Consider the following 13,067-nt stretch of genomic DNA (forward strand, 5'->3'; position numbering starts at 1 on the left):
TAATGTCCTGCTGGCATTTCCCTAGAGATTCCTTCTTGCCTGCCCGTATGATGAAGGTGGCACGGATGCCCCCCCTTGGGGAAGCGGACCCCAAGGTCTGCATTGGCAAGTGGAATGTTTTCTGGGATCGATAACAGAGTCGTTGAGAAAAGGAGATGCCAAGGCAGAGCTACTCTGCACACCGGGGCAGCTCACAGCCCTTCTCCACAGCATGCACTGGGGCTGGGGGCAAGAGAAGAGCATCCCTGCAGCGTCCTGGCTGCCGGCACGGTGGCACTGGGCGACCACAGTCCGTAGCAGTTTGAAGCACCTGGGTTTGCTGTCTGAGGAGCTGCAGGATGTCTCCGTTTGCCTCCCAGTGCCCCTTTGGGCTGTGTTCCCTCCATCCCCTCCCATCAGGGTCTTCAGGCTCAAAAATCTGGAGCCTGTCTGGGAACGTCTCCTTCCTGATCCATTTCATGGCTTGAAGGTGCAGCAAAGTAGGTTTAGGCTGGATCTCGGGAAAGGCCCCACTGTTCGAGCAGTGAAGCGGTGGGACAGGCAGCCGGGGAAGTCGTGGACTCTGCATCGGTGCAGGCGTTCAGGGAGAAGTTGGGCAGTCGCTAATAAGGAGTGATCTAGGCATCGCTCTGCCCGTGTTCTGCTATGGGGATTTCCCAGGCTTCCTGGCTTTGCTGGTTGCCCCCTCCCCACCTTTCTGCTCCATGTGGCAGGGTGTTTTTAAGCCTTTCTCAGAGGCATTGGGTGCTGGCTGGGTAGCCGGATTGTGCCTGTGCTTCTACAGGGACTTAACGCTGGAGGCTCCTGGCTAGAGGGTCCTGCCCGTCTGCTCGGCATCAGACCGATGCCACGTTTGGGGCTGGGAAGGAATTGTACCCCATGGTCAGACTGGTACGGACTGAGGGGGGCTTGCCTGTCTCTGTCGTGGGGGGCAGAGCCTTGAACAACCTTGTACAGAAGCAGGCCGCTGGCTGCTGTGGTTCCCCTGCTCGTCCTGCGGCAGGCTCGGGTGTGATGTCTTTGGTTGTGTCGGGTTGGATGGCAGTTTTACCAAGAGTTTTTAGATGATGGATTTGTCTGGGAGGTTTGGATGGGGCTGATCCTGCCACGGGCAGGGGCTTGGACGAGATGACTCCCTAGAGGTCCCTTCCAGCCCTGCTGCTTTCTCAGTGATCCCGCAATTTGTTTTTGGCATCTTATCTTGGTCATCTCAGCAGGCGTGGAGCCAGCAGCTCTCAGAGATCCAGCCAAGGTCACTGACGGTGCAGACGGGCAGCCGTTGCCTGAAGCCAGGAGCAGACCCCAAAAGCATCACCGCCCTTACATTTCCCCCTATATAAATCTCCAGAAACATTTGAACAGGGTCGCACTCACCACCATTTGTTTCAGCCCTTTGGGGAACATGTTGGGCCACTCTTCAAAGTCTCAGGTCTCAAAGGCTGGGGAAGCCAGGTACGGTGCTAGGCTTGGGAGCCTAGGTGTGGTGCCTAGCGAGCCCGAGGAGCATGCACTGCCAAACCTCTCGCAGGCGGTGGCAATCCAGATGGAAGCACACCTCCTGAGGACGCCGGCACCATCCAAGCAGCAACTGCTTGATCCAACTTGAAGCCGTTAGTGCCGCTGGCCTCTAAACAGCGACGTTAGCCCTCGAGCTCAGTGCGGAGTGGCTCGGGGAGGGCGGGGAACGAGGCGGCTCTTCCTAGGACCGTGCAGGCGCAGATCAAAGGATGCCTGCCTGCCAGAGCTCAGCAACACAGTGCCAGAGGACAAAAAGGATGTCCGGGCCAAGATAAACCAGGAACTCTGCAACAGGAGAAGACTTGTGGTAACCAGCTAGTTCTGTGCAGCGGCCTAAGCCAAGCCCCTGGAGCCAGCCACGGTTCCTACCTCCTTTCTGAACCAGAGCCCTGTGTGCTAGCAATTTGTCTTGTCCTGGCACTTTCCGCTGGGGAAGCTGCAACTCTGTGCTGCATGCCTCTGAGAAGCACATGGCAGCGTTTCTTTGGACTCGACATGCCCAGCGAGGTAGTTGTTCATGAGCCGTCGTTTGTATTTGCAGTGCGCCGAGTTTGGCTGCTCAGGTGCGGGTTGGGGCATGTGTCTTTTGTCAGTGCAGAAGGCCCTGGATTGGATTTGTCTTGTTTCCATTGCACTAGGGTGTTTTTTTTTCAGGTTTTGGGTTGAATGCATCAAAGGCGCCCGCTACCGCGGGCACTCAGGAATGGGTTTGCATTGCTCAAAGTGTTCTCTTAGCTCTTTGCACTTTTGCTGCCAGTGCACGCTCCTGAAATCACCGGTTATATTAAACCAAGACTCCTTTGTTCCCTGCCTGCTCACAGCCCATTGCCAACTTGAGAGTGGGGAGTGGGGAGGTGCTGGGGCATCCTCGGTGGGTTCTGCCTCTGCATCCAGCGGCTCCTGGCTGTCCTCGTAGCCTGCCTTCCCGCTCCTCTTCAGCACCGAGCAGCTCTGGGGCACCCTCCTCTGGAAGTCACAGTGTGCCTGCTCTTGCTCACGGGTTGGTGGTGGGGTCCCCACTCAGCAAAGCCTTGGGCCTTGTGTCATGGGGCTCCTTTGGATTCGGGGAGGATGGACTTAGTTCCTTGGCGGTGCCTTGGGGAGAGATGGAGCATCTCCCAGAGTCAGCACTGTTGTTCCTGCAGGACTTCCTCAGCTGTGCTTGCTCCCCAGGGCTTCCTTCCTGGGCCAGCCTCAGCTGGCCTTGGCCTTAGCTTTGCACAGAGCCCCGTCTGTGTGCTCACAAAGGCGGGGTCGCAGGAAGAAAGGCACCTCCAAAACACACCACGGACTCAGAGGGGAGCTCTTATCTAAGGCAGCAGAGTTCAAAAAGTCAGTCGGAGCAGTCACTGCTGGGGGGACAAGAGCGTTGTGAGATCGCGGCTATGCCAGAGTCCGCACAGGGTTTGTCCCGGGCGCAGAGCATGGCAGAGGGCCTGGGCATGGGCATGGGCTGCTCAGGAGGCAGTGCAGAAGGAGGAACTGAGGTGGGACATGGGGATCAATGCAGCTGTGGGCTGGTGGGAGTGAGCAATGCGTCCCCAGGCAGGTGGGACCATTGGGCTGATCCAGGTCCCAGCCTGGCAGGGTGCCCTGCTCGAGCACCTCCTGGTTCTGCTTATTCCTGTCGCGTCTGCTTTGGTTTGACTTTGTTCCTCGCTGACTGCTCTTGCAGGTGATTGTATGCTTTGAGTGTGACTCATCCAGACCTCATTCGCTTTGATCGTGGCAACGCTGGAGGCCACTGTGTAGTACCTGGGGAGCTGTGTGCTCCTGGCAGCTGGGACCAGGGTGAGCTCCACGCCACACTCGGAGAACAGAAACACTGCTCAGAAAGCATGGACAAATGTGGGTGTTACGGGTATCATGGGGATAAATCCATGCCTCACTTATGCCCCGGGCTGTGGCTCCATATGTTGCCTGCCGTGGCACTGGGTGTTTCACATTGCGGTACCTCCAGGGAAGTGGAAAATGGCTGGTTTTTGCTTCTCGAGGGGTTCCCAGAAAGGTTCCTGGGGGCTGGGATTCTTGTGGTTGGGCTTTTCCCAGAGGTCTGTGGTGGATGGCTGGGCCCGTGCATGGGACTGTGTGCCCATGCAATTGTGTTTGTGGCTACGGGATTGCTTCTTTGTTGGAGGGTTTGGGATTGTGCGTTGGGGTGTGATTTCCCTGCACATGTAAAAGGGACGGTGTTTAGATAGGATTGTGGGTGCTGGGGCATAAGGTGGGTTTCTGTATGACTGTGTGTGCGGCACTGTAATCGGGTGGGATTGTGCATGTGCAATCATGCGTTGGCGTGTGCTTATGTGCCCGCTCCTATAGTTTAACGGTGATGGGTGCATTGGCTTTGGGTGTCAGGGGTTGGAGTGGATCACCCCCAGGCACTCCCTGCGTGGTGCGGAGAGGGACAGGAGGGACCAACTACAGCCACTTCTAGTAGTCCAGCGCTCTGGTCCTGCCACACACGCGTGGCTCGTGAAGTTTGGAAGGATAATGTTCTGAATGCTTGGGAGGACACAGCGTGCCACACCAGCTTTGAATCTTCCCTAGTCATGCTGTGACCCTGAGTCAAGGCCTTCCACCTATTCCCCCCTCGCCCTCCGTCCTTTACTCATGCACCCAAGGCAAGAGGAGACGGTCACCAGCGTGGTTGTAGATGGGCAGGGGAACCTCATTCCTCTGCCCATCTGCAAGGGAGCAGGCAACAGGGGCTGGACCTCATGCAGACTTCCCCCCAGCTAACCTGGGAGCTGCTGGCAGCATCACCACCGTAGCCCCGAGCCCAGGGCTACTGAACAGCCCCAGTAATTATCCACGCTGAGCTGCATGCCACTCTTGCCCTGCTCTCAGCGCCCGAGCTGCCTGGTTTGCAACCACCATTGGGACATGCCCTAGGACAGCGGTTTTCAACCTTTTTTCCTTTGCAGACCCCTTTGAATTGTAAGCGTGAGTATGCGCATACTTTTGTGTGATCCTAGTCATCTTTCACAGACCCCTGAGACATAGTCTGGGGACCCCCCAAGCGTTTACGGACCACAGGTTGAAAACCACTGCTCTAGGAGAGGCCAGGATCTTGCAGCAGCAGTGGCCAGAGCTAAATCCTGAGTGGGTGCCAAGAGCTCAGTTAACACTTCAAGAGACTGTTGCCCTGCAAAAAGCCCTGGGCCTTGACAGCACCCAGGGCCTCCCACCGGGAAGTCTGCCCCATTTCCACTTGAAAGGGCAGTTCTCCAGTGCTTTCACCTTGCCCCGGTTGGCCCTGGCTTGTGAATGGGTCTTGTTTAATGGGTTCCTCTCTGTGAATCCACAAAGGATGTGTGTTGGGGGAAGCGAATAGACTGTTGCCATGAGAATGGTCTTCACGCTGTTTTCCTTGAGTCTTGGGGGGACCCTGGGGAGGGGAAGCAGTGAATGGGTCACACCATGGTGCCAAGGCCCAGCTTCATGGGGGTGCAGCACAGAATAGCAGACAGCAGGCAGCAAAAGCAGAGCTGAGTGAGGGGACCTGACATGCCAGCCTGGGGGCATTTCAGAGGGTGATACATCTCGTGATGAGATGTATCGCCCTCTGATGGGAACAGGCCAGGAGGAGTGGGGAGACTTCCTGGGCCTGGAGATGCATGCATCTCCCGTACCTGCAGCAAGTTACTTTGTCTTCGTTACCAGCACAGTCTCCCCTGCCCTCCCTGCCTCGCCACCTCCTTAGCCCCACTGGGATGATCCTTCGGGCTGGGCTTCTCCCAGCCTCTCCCCATCCTGATGGTTTACTTTGCCCTTTGAGACTGATGTGGAAACAGGTTGCTATTCTTGCCGTGAGAACTGACATAACATTGGTCATGGTCAGGATTCAATGTAGAAATGGCCAGTGCCACCTGAGAAATAGCAAATGGCATTACCCACAGAGAGCGTGTGTGTGTGTGTGTGTGTGTGTGTGTGTTACTCAGCCCCCTAAATCAGGGCCAGATTTTCCAAAGAGCCCACTCTCTGCTTTGGTACCACAGTAAGAGCAGGCTTTTCTGCTCCCAGTCGCACCCTTTGTGCCGCGGGCAGCAGGCTGAGCCTGGCACCCAGTGGCCTGGCTGAGCCCCTTTTGGAAATCAAGGCACTTACTGGGGTTCCCGGTGGGAGTAAGATCGCAAAGATCTGGCTCCGCTGCCTGGGAGCATGGGCGGCCACAGGGAAGCACTGAAGCGAGCCTGCGGCAGAGACCATGGCCAGGCGGTCATTACAAGCCCCTGTTCGCCCGTGCATTGGGGGAGTGATTTGTCTGCAAATGTACGCAGTTAAACGCAATACCGAGAGTTTTGCCCTCTTCCCTTTCCGATGGTTCCTAACGCTGAATCGGCTGGGCCTTAACGATCTGCTTCCAGGGAAAGGCTGGGGATCTCCAGATTTCACACGTGCGTGTAGCCCTCGGCCCCAGGGAGGGTGGCAGGGGTCTCGCAGGAAGTAGCGCTTGGAAGCAAAACCACAGCGTGCATGTGTCCTGGTGCGGGAGGGATCCCCCACCGCTACTCGAGGCTTCACGGCCTGGTGATTAGCGTTTTCATTACTCAGCAATTAGTCCTGGAGACTGGGCGTGTGAAAGCGCTTAGCCGCACCCTGGAGCTGCCAGGAGTTGGGGGCTGGCAGGATGGGATGGGATGGGAGAGGAGAGAGGGTTGATGATGGGGGGATGGGAGGTAGACTTCGTGCTAAGTAACATCCCAGCTCTGACAGCAAGGAGCTTGCAGGCCTGCGGGCTTCGATGGAGCGGGGCTCCCTCCTGCAAAGGGACGGCTGGGCTGTGGATGGGGTGGAGCCAGCCAAGAGACAGGCCTGAGCCAGATGGCTGGGAAAGCAGGGCTGAGGAGCATGGCTAGGGAGCTGGTAAAACAATCATACCTGCTTGGGGAGCAGCGGTGCATTCCTGGCTTCAACTGATACTCGGACAATGCTCAGAGCTATTCACGCGAGCAACAGGAGCCTGGCAGGAGAGGAGCCCCCGTCCCGAAACAACAAAGGGCATTCCCCGAGGAGGCAGAGAAACCAACTCTCTGAAGCTGGCACAAAAGCTGCTAAGTGCAAACGAAGTGAAGATGCCCCGCGAAATGCATGGATGCCAAAGCGCCTGCACAGCCCCGGGTATCCCGAGAGCCTCCTGTCTGTACTCCGCACTGAGGGCCTCAAATGGGTTTAACATGGAGCATCCTGTCTGCTTTTCTCCGAGTGGCCCAGGGCTGCAAAACTTCACTCTGATAAAGGGGGTTTTTTGTGTGGTTTTGTGACTTTTCAACATAGTTTTGCTTAGTTGCTCTTCAGTAGGCTGACTTCGGGCTGGGCCCTGAGCAGGGATTGCCCATGGATATTCCTGCTGCCCTGTGCTGTCGAGCCTTTCTTTATAATCTATCCTGTATCTCTGGAAATCAAAGCATAGCTCTGTTTTCACAGGCAGTGCTTGTAGGTAAAGATGTCAGGTTTAGGGTCACTTCCCCATTGCTCCTGCTTGAGCGGATGGGTCGTGCCCTGTGGTGGAGCACAGAATAGCAGGCACCCGGGTGATTGGGGGGGGGTCAGGTATACGCAAGCCCTAGTAGCCCTTTGAGTCTGGTTGCACGCTAAAGGGACCCGTCACTGTCAGATTTTCTCCTCCAGCCGTCAAGGGTTAATGCACAGCTGCTGACCCACAGATCTGCGTGCAGCTGTTGGTGGAGAGCATATTTTCTGCCAGCAACTGCGTTTCCACACACACCCCGCCCAGGGAGGTCCTTCTTCCCTTCCACCCAAGCCCGAATGAACCCCTGGTGAAACAGTGAGTGAGAACATGGGGAGGGACACACAACATCTAGGCTGCGAAGCAGCTCCAGTGGCTGCAGGCCTCATACACCAAGCACAAAGGCACCAGAGGGAAGAAATGAAGGTGGCAGGGTCAGTCCCCTCCCTGCCTCTCCAAGCTCCAGTTGTGCCCCCCAGGGGTGCCAGACATGCATCTCCCTTTACAGGACTATCGCATACAACCTTGACAATTGTGCATGTTGTGTGGGGAAAGGGTTGTGTGCAGAAGGGCGACAGGTGAGCAGCACTGAAGAGCATCCTGTGCCCTACAGTGGGAAGGCGTGTGTGTGTGTGGATGGAGGAGTAGATGGTAGGTACTGGTGGTGGATTATCTTTTCTTACACACGTACATAGACACACACACAGGCTCACATGCACAGACATACGCACACACCTGAGTGTGCATGTGGCTAAGATTGGGGCCAGAATCCTGATGCCTCTTTTAACACCAAGGTCACGCACAAGCCGTGGAGGAAAAACGTTCAAGGTGACTGGTGCGTGAGCTGCTTGGGGAGTCTCGGCCCGTTCCCTGGGCAGTCCTCACATTTTCTCTGCCCCGCTCCCCACTGATAACACCTCACTTAGCTCTCGTCTCCCTCCCCTCCTCCGCTGGCACAGAGAAAGGAAGCAATTGTTTCCCAAAGCCACCCAACAAGTCACTTGCACAGGTAGATCCAGGACGTATGCCCCCACCTACATGGGACCTCTTGGTCATGCGGTGCCACCTCTAGGGTCATAGATTCATAGTTGGTCGGGTTGGAAGGGACCTAAGCAGATCGTCTAGTGCGACCCCCTGCCACGGGCAGAAAGGATGCTGAGGTCAAGTGACCCCAGCATCCTTTTAAAGACCCCCTGTCTAACCTTTTAAAGACCCCCAGGGTAGGGGCAAGCACCACTTCCCTTGGAAGCTGGTTCCAGCTCCTACCCGCCCTGACAGTGAAGTAGCGCCTCCTGATAGCTAGCCAGGTCCTTGCCTGTCGTTCCAAGGGAGTTGAGGCCAGGACTGTCTCTACTATTTCTTGAACACCGGGGCCCACCAAGGCCATAGGTTATGCTGGAATGTGGTTGTGGTGCTGGTGTTAACTTCCCTGCACGCCTGGGAGCCTCAGTGACCACTAGCAGGCAGGACCTTGTTTTTAGGCTTCATCTGGACAAGGCAAGCATGGACGGCTACCCAGTTCTGCATGGAAGCGGGGCGTGCTTCCTAAGCTGAGGCTGCCCGACAGGCATTGCCCCGATCACTGGCAAGCCAGGCCTCGTACAGCAGGTAAGGTTAAATTTCAGCGTCCGCTTGCTTCCCCGGCCTTTCTCAGGGCTCATCATGTTCTCAAATTCCTTCTGGGCTTGAAATCCTCCAGGCTCAGTTCAGCCCCAAGGGGAATTCTGCAGGGAAGCTAAAGCCAAATTGGCTCTGTCGTTTTTCAGTTATTCAAGTGTGAATAAACAATTTTTCCCCCCGTTCTGTTCGGAAATTTTGTGCTTGGGTAGCTCGCACCGCCGTCGTTAGAGCAGATGCATTTCACCGCCACGCAGGGAGCCAGCCGCCCAGGAAGCCGTTTGGCAGAGGATTGTAGAAAGTGGAGTGTCTGCGGGTAGCCAGGCCGCATGTGTGCAGCGTTATTTTTCTGTCTTTTTATATATCACGCTCATGTTTTTGGTCCTCACCGCTGGCACCTTCCAGAATCAGCTGCTCCTTGGTGAAGTAGCCTTGTTCCTCATCATGCAATCAGAGGACACTGAGTTTTATGGGCTGGTTTGGTCCTCCCTGGGCCAGCTTGGCATTTTCCTCCTGTTATCCCCTACACAGGAACAGACCTCCCCAAGCCACATAGCAACTCCACCATCTGCTCCTCCTCCATCTCCATCCTTCTGGTCTGCTTTTGGTCAATATGGCAACCACATCCTTCCTCATCTACCAAGGGGCAGAGGGCTTGGCCAACGAGGTGGAAAGTGGGGTTTTTGATTCAACGACGTGTTGTGCGGGAAACGCTTGGCTTTCCTTGGGTAATTCTGTCTTTCATTGCAAAACCAACTGCCTGAACCTGAAGACATCCCATGTTGCAATGCCACTGCCAAGTCCCCTGGGACTTGTGGATCAGGTGGTCCAGGGCCCCATCATCCTCTGTGAGATGGATTTCACCTCTCACAATGCACGGCAGCCGTGTGGCTGCCTGATGCCCCCCTGCCCGGAGATGAGATCCAGGGCTACCCTGGGAGAGAAGAGTCCCCTTAGGCACCCTGAGGAGGAGAGGTGGGGATGTGAGGTCCAGGTCCTAGGAGGGATCTTGCTGGCAGGTTGGAATCCCAATCGTTTGCCCTTCCTGCCGTAAATGAGAAGCTTTGACCTTCATACCCAAAGGCAATGGGGTTGACAGCGTGGAAGCAGAGGTCCCCACTCCCCCGCTAGGAAAGCCCAACTAATCCAGCCCAACTATGGTGTCTACGCAGCAAAATCAAGCGGAGGCTGTAGCATGGGCTGATGTACCAGTGCTGGCTCTGTTGCTAGCAACAGCTGGCAACAGGCAACGTCCTTTAGCCTCCAGCGCTCTAACTCTCTAGCGACGTGGGGTACGGGCTCCAGTGGCGAACGGGTGCTAAATCTTGTGCAGTCATGTCGTGTGGTTGCCCGTGCAGGCTAGAGTCAGCCAGCTCATGCTACATGCACGTGGACACGTGCTCTGTGCTGTGACAGCCCACCCACCTTCTGTGTGCCTCCAGGGACATGCACACTCCTCCTTGGGAATCACTGCCTCCCCCTATGCGTCTCCGCTGCGCTCCATGGATTTCCCCCAAGTCTCATATGGAGCGCAGCAGGGAACCGAGGGCACGGGCCAACCCCCAGCTGCAGCCTGAGAGAGTCGGGGAGATATTCTCTCCTCTAGGCTATTATGATGCTGCTCAATCTCCCGCAGTGCACCAGGCCTAGTGGCAGCTGTGACAACATTTGCACTCTCTGCCTGAAGAAGCCTACCGATAGAGCACTGAATACCTCTGCGCTGCCAGTGAAGCTGTGGGCAGATCATCAGAGGTGCAATGATGCCAGCCACGCTGTGAGCACTTCCACATTTACTCCATGCATGTCCAGCCCACCTCCCACGGATCTGCCTGGGTCCCGAATGGCTTTGCCCAGGCTGGTCTGGATTTCCCTCTGGCCGACCTGCTCTGTTTCTTTGCCTCTGCCATGAATCCCACTGCTAACACCGCAGTGATACACAGGCAGAACCCAGCAGAGCCATCACAATTACAATAATGAGCCTCAGGAGAAAAGAGCGGGTGCTTGTACCTATTATCACTGGCCATGCCGAGCTTGGTGCGGTCCACGCAGGCCAGCCCAATGCTCAGTGAAAAAACATCTCTTCCCCAGTGAGGGGAAAGACCCCAGGCTTGGCCATAAAGACATATGGGCCATTTCCACATGCACTTGTCCTTACAACAAGCCCTGCCCTTGCCTAAAGAAGCTGCTGCCTACATCTGCATGCTGCTTTGTGCCACCTTGCACTGATGGCCTTGGTGTGTTGCCTCCAGCATAATGAGAAGTATGATTTGGGCTTATCTGATGAATGGCTTTGATGTCCCTGAGCTGGAGGGAAGAAAGTGCCAACGACTTCCTTATGAACTCCAGCAGCGCTGTGCCGCAAGCCTTGTCTTGGGCGCTCGGCCGGCAGAGGCCAAGGCAGACCTGGTTCTGGTTTCCTCTGCCCTGGAGAGAGCTTCTGTCTGCACCTCAGGATCTCGGGAGCAGGGCTGCAAAGGTCAAGCGTTCCCAGAGTGGTGGTGTCTAGCAAGAGACCTGGCTTCATAGCCACCTCCCCCGCCCCAGATTTCAGTGCCTTTGGGGTGACTGAGGGTGAAACACTGCAGAGCCTGGCTGCACTGTACCCTTCCCCACTGCCCCCCATCTCTCTTGACCCCACCACTTGTTCCCGTCCCTGGGGCTGGGAATGCCTCCTTCCTTCCAGGGCCGGGAGAAGTCTGAGTTTAGCTTGGTGACTTTTGAACTTTTCAAGCAGAACTCAGAAGAGCAATGCAGACCCTGCAGAAAGCTCCCCGGGGTGCCGGTGACTCGCTCAGGTGCTAGCAGTCAGGCTCAGTGCCCTGGAGCAGGGGCGATGGGAAGGGATCTGCCTGACCTGCACCAGTCTGGGAGCACTGAAGCAGAATCTCCCGGCTGAGCAGAGTGGGAGCGGTGTGACCCAGAGAGCCACGAGTGGAGCACGCAAGTCCCCATCGTGGGACAGAGGGGGAAAGGGGTGGAAGACCCACCCCAGGGGCAGGTGCTAAATGCCCTCGTGGTTCATCAGCACTCAGGGATCCAGCTGGACGAAAGCACCCTGGGTGCACAGCCCTGCAGCAAGGGACTGCCTCTGCCTGGAGCACAGGTGGTGAGCAGGATGGTAGAGGCTACGAGAGCAGAATAACAGGCCCCTGGACTTCTCTCTCTGCCCCGACGCCGACTCCTTGTCCGGGCTGGAGCAAGGCACTTTGCCCCTCCTGGGGTTGGCCTCCATGCCTCACAGGCAGCCGGGGTACATGGTGTTTCTGCTCCACTGCCCCTGCCCTGCCCTCTGCCCTGGGCGGAGGGTGCTAGGAGGGTGATGCTGGGTCAGGTTGTGAGGTCCATGCTGCCTAACACCTCTCCTCTTCTGGGGGAAGTCTCGGCAGCAGGAACACAAGGGGCCTCTTCACCCTCGGTGCTGCCCGAGAAGCTTGAAAGGAGCAAAGTGGGGCAAAGAACCTGCCCCTGCGCTGCCGCAGGGGCCGCTGAGCTCCCGGGACCGGGGAGGGAGGCTGGGCAGGTCCCTCGCACCCAGGCCTCAGTGCTGACATCCAATAAACCTGGAGGCAAGGGTCCTGGGACCTGATCTACATGAACCCAGCTGTCCTCCCTGCTCTGCCCGGGTGGCAGCCCCGTCCGTGGGTGACAGGAGGCACCACTGCCACAGGGAAGCTGCCAGAGCATGCGTGCAGGTGTGCCCGCGTTTTCCGCTGGCAGCCGCAGCCTCACGAACAGCTGGTACCTCCTGCCAGCAGAGCCAGCTGTCACGGGGTGAAGCCCATAGGCAGCCCTTCTGCCCAGGCTTGGGGGGTGGGGGGCATGCGGGGGTCCCTGGTGCCATGGCTGGCCGCATGCAGCCTGCTCCAGAGCTGCATTGGTACCCGGGGTGCTGCCCGCCAGGCAGTTCCCCACTCGAGCGCCTCCGGACGGTGGAAGAAGGATCCTCGCAGCTCTAGCTCTGCAAGGGACCCCACACAGGCCTCTCCGAAGCATCTTCCAGCCGCACCGGCCTGGGACTTTGCACACCTCCAGCCCCGGCCATGACCGCATCTTCTGCCAGCTCCTGCTTGGTTCTTCCCCGTGGTGTAGGAGCGATGCTGCAGCCACAGACGTCTGCGAGAGGCCAGGCCTTCAAAGGGCGACAGCGTTAACTGCACCAGCGAAGCAGCTGGGGTAAGACGGGACGAGCTTTGGGGTGCGAGACACTCTCCGTCAGCTCTCCCCGTGCCGCCCTGCGAGAGGCCGAAGCCTCGGGTCCCGAGGAAGACCGCCTCGCCCTCGCCCGCCTCCCGCTCTCGCCCACCGCGTCGCCTGCCCAGTAAAGGCCACGGCCCTGCCAAAGCCTCGCCGCTCGCACGTGTCTGCCCGGCCTGTGGGCCCGGGCCCTGCTGCTCCTGCGGGCCCGTCAACTTCCCCGTCCAGGGGAGACGCGGGGGCGGGGCGGGGCTGGCACCGGGCC

This window comes from Crocodylus porosus, unplaced genomic scaffold (assembly GCF_001723895.1).
Source record: "Crocodylus porosus isolate Cpor-Errol unplaced genomic scaffold, CroPor_comp1, whole genome shotgun sequence".
NCBI lineage: Eukaryota > Metazoa > Chordata > Crocodylia > Crocodylidae > Crocodylus > Crocodylus porosus.